The sequence below is a fragment of the Chrysochloris asiatica genome, unplaced genomic scaffold (genome assembly GCF_000296735.1).
Source record: "Chrysochloris asiatica unplaced genomic scaffold, ChrAsi1.0 scaffold00022, whole genome shotgun sequence".
NCBI lineage: Eukaryota > Metazoa > Chordata > Mammalia > Afrosoricida > Chrysochloridae > Chrysochloris > Chrysochloris asiatica.
In genome coordinates, this window is record NW_006408540.1 from 26,138,742 (window position 1) to 26,145,596 (window position 6,855).

At 40.5% G+C, this 6,855-nt stretch overlaps 1 pseudogene; it reads left to right on the forward strand.

Moving 5' to 3' along the window:
- The first annotated feature begins 5,063 nt into the window (after window positions 1–5,063).
- Window positions 5,064–6,391, forward strand: LOC102821360 (annotated as a pseudogene).
- The last annotated feature ends 464 nt before the right edge of the window (window positions 6,392–6,855 follow it).

Consider the following 6,855-nt stretch of genomic DNA (forward strand, 5'->3'; position numbering starts at 1 on the left):
GCTCCATATCATCAGCCAAAACAAGACCAGGGGCAGACTATGGAACAGACCATCAATTACATGTATGCTAATTCTGGCTGAAATGGAAGAAAATGAAAACAAATCCATGAAAACCAAAATATGACCTTGAACATATCCCACCTGAATTTAGAGATAATCTCAAGAACAGATTTGATGCATTAAACACTAAAGTCCGAAGACCAGAAAAGTTGTGGGATGACATTAAGAACATCATACAGGAAGAAAGCAAAGGGTCATTAAGAAGACAAAAAAGAAAGAAAAGACTAAAATGGATATCAGAAGAGACTCTAAAACTTGTTCTCAGCATAGAGATGCTAAAATAAATGGAAGAAAGTAAGGAGGTATAAGAACTGAACAAAAATTTTCAAAGGTCAGCTTCAGAAGACAAAGTCAAATATTATAATGACATGTGCAAAGACCTGGAATTAGAAAACCAAAAGGGAAGGAAACGCTCAGCATTTCTCAAGCTGAAAGAACTGAAGTAAAAATTCAAGCCTCGATTTGAAATATTGAAGGATTCTACAGGAAAAAATATTAAATGATGCAGAAAGCATCAAAATAAGATGGAAGGAATAAACAGAGTTCTATGCCAAAAAGAAACGTTTGATGTTCAACCATTTCAAGAGGTAGCATATGATCAAGAGCCAATGATCCTGAAGAAGAAATCCAAGGTGCATTGAAGGCATTGGCAAAGAACAAGGCACTGGGAATAGATGGAATACATATTGAAATCTTTCAACAAACTGATGTGGCACTGAAGGCACTCACTCATTTATACCAAGAAATTTAGAAGACAACTATCTGGCCAACTGACTAGAAAAGATCCAATCATTTGTGCCCATTCCAAAGAGAGGTGATCCAATGGAACGTGGAAATCATTGGACAATATCATTGATATCCCATGTGAGTAAAGTTTTACTAAAGATAATACAAAAACAGCTGCACCCCACTCTAAGACTGAAACTCAAAGGGAACACATGAGCAGACATGTAAGCTTGCTTGTGACCACATTGGTCTACTGGTGAGTGGAAGAGGGGTAAAGGCAGCAATGAAGAAATGGGCCAAGTTCAACCACGGTCCATAGACTCCTGTTGACCTGGAGATGAGAGAGAAGACAGAGGGCTGGTTGGTCCAAAGTGTGGTGAGACCTGGGGACACCTGAGCCCATGGCCACAGAGGGCTAGATCTGAGAGTGAGGGGAAATGCACAAAATCACCCTAACTTGCAAATATCACCCATTTGACCTAGCCTCAATGGCTTGATAATCAGAACTTGACTAGATGATGATTTAAAAAAAAAATTTTTTTTTTAAATAAAGGAAATGAGTGTAAATTGCTACAATTTAATGAACTTGACCTATATTCAAAAAGCAGTTTGGATCATAAAGTAAAAGGATATCACTCATGAGTAATAAGTTCCCTTGAAAACTCATCTGTATGAGACCAAATGGTCAAAAATTTACTCTAGAGTAAACATAAGTAGGTTGTTGTTGTCAAGTGCTATCGAGGCGGTTCCGACCCATAGCGACCCTGTATAGGGTTTCCAAGGAGCAGCTAGTGAGCTTGAACTGCCAACCTTGCAGTTCAAATGGCTTTGCAGTCTGGTGCATTAACCCACAGTGCCATACCAGGGGGACAGAAAAACTAGAGTACTAAAAATATTACAAGCAGAAGAGACTGAATAAGAATGATTTTGGTAAACTGTGACCAAGATCACTGACTAACTTGTATATAAATTGCTGAATGGGAATTTAATTTGCTCTGTCGACTTTCACCGTCAACACAATATAATATTAAAATCTCCCACTATTATTATAGATTTGTCTACTTCTTTCTTCAATTCTAGTAGGTTTTGCTTTATATATCTTGGGGCTCTTTCATTGGAATGTAGATATTTATTATGGTTATTTCATCTTGTTCAACTGACCCTTTAATCATGAGATAGTGTCCTTCTTTATCTCTTATGCTGGTTTTTGCCTTAAAGCTTATTTTATCAGAGATCAGTATTGCCACTCCTGCTCATTTTTTATTGCAATTAGCTTGATATATTTTTTTCCATCATTTAACTTTTACTCTGTTTTTGTCTTTGTGTGTAAAACGTGTCTCTTGCAAGCAACATAATGAGGGGTCTTGTTTTCTTATCCATTCTGCCACTCTCTGTTTCTCCACTGGTGCATTTACTCCACTGACACTAGGTGTAATTATTAATAGGTATAAATTAATTACTGTCATTATGTTAATTTTTTTTTGTGGTGCTGCCGGTTCCTTTGTTCTGCATGCTTTCTTGTGCTGAGTTCATGTTTTTTGTGCTCTTTCTTGTCAGTTTCTTCTAGTTTTAATGTTTTCATGTTCTTCTTGGAGCTTCATTTTCATGGTGTGTTGTGAAGTATTAATTTTCTTTGAGGTTACCCTGTAATCTACTAACTTTTCACTCCCTTTAAGATAGTCGATTTTATCCTGCAATCTACCTGACTTCCTCACCACCTGGATCTCTGTTCCTATAATTTTCCTTTCTTTGACATTGTTATTATTTTGGTCTTTGATTGGCCTCCCAGGTCCTATGAATTCATTGTTGTAATTTTATTCTGTTCTGGACTCTTCTATCTATTGACTGAGTTCCGGGTGGTGTTGCCATGTCTGTCAGTCTCTGGTTCTTGTTGGTTTTCAGTCCAAAGAACTCCCTTTAGAATGCTTTGAAGTGCTGGGTTGGCTTTGACAAAGTCTCTTAGCTTCTGTTTATCCTGGAATGTTTTGATTGCTCCATATTTGACTGACAGCTTTGCTGTGTAGACAATTCTTGGTTGGCAGTTTTGTTTTGTTTTTTTTCTTTTAGGGTTTTTATATGCCTCCCCATTGCCTGCATACTTTCTGCTGAGAGATAAGAGCTTAATCTGATTTGCTTGCCTTTGTAAGTAACATTTCTCTTTTCCCTAGCTGCTTTTAGTATTCTTTCCTTGTCTTTGATTTTGGAGAGGTTGATTAGGATATATCTTGGTGATTTTCTTTAGGGGTCTGTACTTTCTTGGGTTCATTCAGCTTCTTGAATACTTATCTTCTCATCCTTCAAGATGTTAGGGAATTTTTCTTCCAGCAGCTCTTCAACTATCTCCACTGTGGACTTCTATGAATTCCTGTTTCAGATTGACAGTAATTCTTAAATTATTCCTCTTCATGTTGTCCAACGTGAATCTTAGACTCTCTTCAGATCTTTTTTATCCTTTTTTCTGCTTGCTCTTTTATCTTAGCAGTATTTGGAGATTTGTCTTCCAGATCACTGGTTCTGGCTTCCATCTCTTCAGTTCTATTCCTTTGCCCTTTCAGTGTATTGACCATTTCTAATATTTTATTATTAATCATTTGGACCTCTTTTTATAAGTTTTGAATTATTTCCATTGATATATCTATCTTGTTTGATTGCTCCTGTAGCACTTTCCTGACTTCTTCCTTATTTTTCCTCCACCCCTCTGTGAAGTCTTTGGATGTAGCTCAATACCATTCTTCTGAACTCCTTCTCAGGCAGCTCCAGTGTCTGTTCTCCTTCTAATGGGAGGTCTATGCTTACCTCCAGCTCATTTGTCTCATTTACTCTTTTCTGTTTCTGGATATGTGCTGAGACCTTTTGTTGTTTCTTGGACATTTTCAATATGTAGATGTGTTTCAATGATTAAATGAATGTATGTTGCTGTATTATTAAGCTTACTGAGTATCTCCTGGTGGATGTGATCTGTAGATAGGCTTCCCTATTCATGTCTCTTATTACTCAACTGCAAGCAATCTTAGCAAGTGTTGGCTGTCTATTTAATGCGTACCAGCTGATATTGACTCCAGCCCAGATGGTGGGATATTATAGGGCATGCTTGTAGCTTGGCTATATGGCCATGATTGCTGTCTCTTCTTGGGTAACATACAGAGAGAAAGCTCCCACCCCCAGGAAAAAAGTAAAAGTAAAACCAAAAGGACAAAAAAAAAAAAAAAAAACAGAAACAAAAATAAAAGCAAAAACAAAAACAAAACTGTAGCAGACTAATCCATTAGCCTTTGCCATGCAGGTCAGTGTGCATGCACAGTTGAAACCTCTAATGGTGGGTGGGAGTGTCCACTCCCTCAGGTCCCCCTCTAGTCACCACCATGGAGGTGTACAGACAGAGATTGTTAAATTAATGGAAGGAAGATTGTTCACACTTTATCTCTGAAGATCAGTTAGGGATCTGTGTATGCACAGTGTAATTCTCAAAATGACTGCATCCTTGTATATAGTGGTTGGTGTTGGCTCTTGCCTTTCATGTTGGGGTTTTACAGGGTTCAAATATGGTTTGGCTGTATGACCAGACCTGTTGTCTCTTGTTAGATAAGGCAGGAATAAAGGCTCCCATCCAAGTAGCAGAGTCAACTTTAGGGCTAAATCCCAGAGTCAGATGTCATAAGAATTAGCCTCAAAGAGAAAATAAGCAATTTCCTCTTTACGACGTGGGAAAATTGTACCCTGTGGGCACAACACTGGACCCTTTTGGGGATGCGCTCCCACCCATGTGAAGACACCCAGGCTTGGCAGAGAGGATGCGCAGGGCAGAGGAGGGAAGGAAGTTTTTTAAAAGTCACACCTCTTTTTCCACAAGTTGCTGGGTGGCTTTTGAGCTGTATCAGCCTGGCTGTAGGCGCTCCCTCTGATCTCCACCAAGACTGCGGGCCTCACATAGCATCCTGATTAATTCAGAAATCGCGTTTCTTCTAGCTACAGTCAGATTTCTCCATCGGTGGGCGCCCAAAGCAATTCCCCCTTACTTTATAGTTCCAGGACTGTCCCCGCAAAGTGCCTCCTCTGATTTTTCCATGCCTCCGCTGAGGAGCCTCTGCTGATTGTGTCCTATTATATAATTTTTTAAAACACACAACAGTTTAATACTGCCATAGTCACTGTGAGTCTCTGGCCTTAGAGATGAAGAGAGCATCGACTGCTACAGAGAACGTAAGACACCCAAAGGAGAGAGCTAGCTGTTCTGCATGGTGACCCAGACTTGAAGCTGCCTTAATGGGGTTAGGGCAATGAATCCCCAACCCCTGGCACGTAGGCAGATGTGCGGGAGCATATACCTGCTGTGCTGACCCTGTTATGGATCAAACTTTGCCCTCTAAAAAGATATGGTGGTAGTTTGGTATGCGGTGGAGTCAGTTCTCACTCACAGAGACCCTGTACAGGGTTTCCAAGGCTATAATCTTTATGGGAGCAGAAAGCCTCTTTCTCCCGTGGAACAGCTGATAGTTTTGAACTGCTGACATTGAAGTTAGCAGCCCGACATTGAAGTCAGCAGCCCGACTGGTAACCACTGTGCTACCAGAGTTCCTAAAAAGATATATTGAAGCTTTCTGCTTGTAGGGTGGAGGAAGCATCGTTAGTCTTTTTTTTCTCTCTCTCTCACTGCCGTCTGTCAGAGTCTCCTAAAGAGCCCGAACAGCTGCAGAAACTCTTCATCGAAGGATTGAGCTTCGGAACAACAGATGAGAGCCTGAGGAACCATTTTGAGTAATGAGGTGGGGTGGCACTCACAGACTGTTTGGTGATGAGAGATCCAAACACCAAGCAGAGGCTTTGGGTTGGTCACTTACTCTCCTGTGGAGGAGGTGGATGCAGCCATGAATGCAAGCCACACAAGGTGGATGGAAGAGTGGTGGAACCAAAGAGGGCTGTTTTACGAGAAGACCCTCAAAGACTAGGTGCCCCCTTAACTGTGAAAAAGATTTTTGTTAGTGGCATTAAAGAAGACACCGAAAAGCATCATCTAAGAGATTATTTTGAGCAGTATGGGAAGATTGAAGTGATTGAAATCATGACAGGCCGAGGCAGTGGCACGAAGAAGGGCTTTGCTTTAATAACCTTTGATGACCATGACTCTGTAGATAAGATTGTTATCCAGAAGGACCATACTGTGAATGGCCACAACTATGAAGTAAGGAAAGCCCTGTCAAAGCAAGAGATGGCCAGTGCATCCTCCAGTCAAAGAGGTCCAAGTGGTGCTGGAAACTTCAGTGGTGGCTGTGGAGGTGGGAATGACAACTTTAGTTGTGGTGGAAACTTCAGTGGATGAGGTGGCTTTGGTGGTAGCCATGGTGATGGTGGGTATGGAGGCAGTGGGGATGGTTAGAATGGATTTGGTAATGATGGAAGCAATTTTGGAGGTGGTGGAAACTACACTGATTTTAGCAATTACAACATTCAATCTTCAAATTTTAGACCCATGAAGGGAGGAAATTTTGGAGGCAGAAGCTCTGGCCCTTATGGTGGTGGAGGTCAATATTTTGCCAAACCATGAAACGAAGGTGGTTATGATGGCTTGAGCAGCAGCAGTAGCTATGGGAGTGGTAGAAAGTTTTAATGAATGCCAGGAAATGGAGTTTAGCAGGAGAGGAGAGCCCGAGAAGTGACAGGTTACAACAGATTTGTGAACTCAGCCAAGCACAGTGGTGGCAGGGCCTAGCTGCCACAAAGAAGACATGTTTTAAATAATACTCATGTGTATGGGCAGAAAATAAACCCTCGAGGACTGTATTTGTGACTAATTGGATAACAGGGTATTTTAGTTTCTGTTCTGTAGAAAGTATAAAGCAATTCCAACAAAGGGTTTTAATGTTTTTTTTTCCCACACCCATGCTGTTGATTCCTAAATGTAATAGTCTGATCATGATGCTGAATAAATGTCTTTTTAAAAAAAGGTATACTGAAGTCCTAACTCCTCAAACTTGTGAATGTGACCTTGTTCACAAAGTTTTCTTTTGTTCTCAGTTAAGTTAAATAAGGGCATACTGGAGAAGGATGGGTCCTCATCCTAACTGCTTCTGA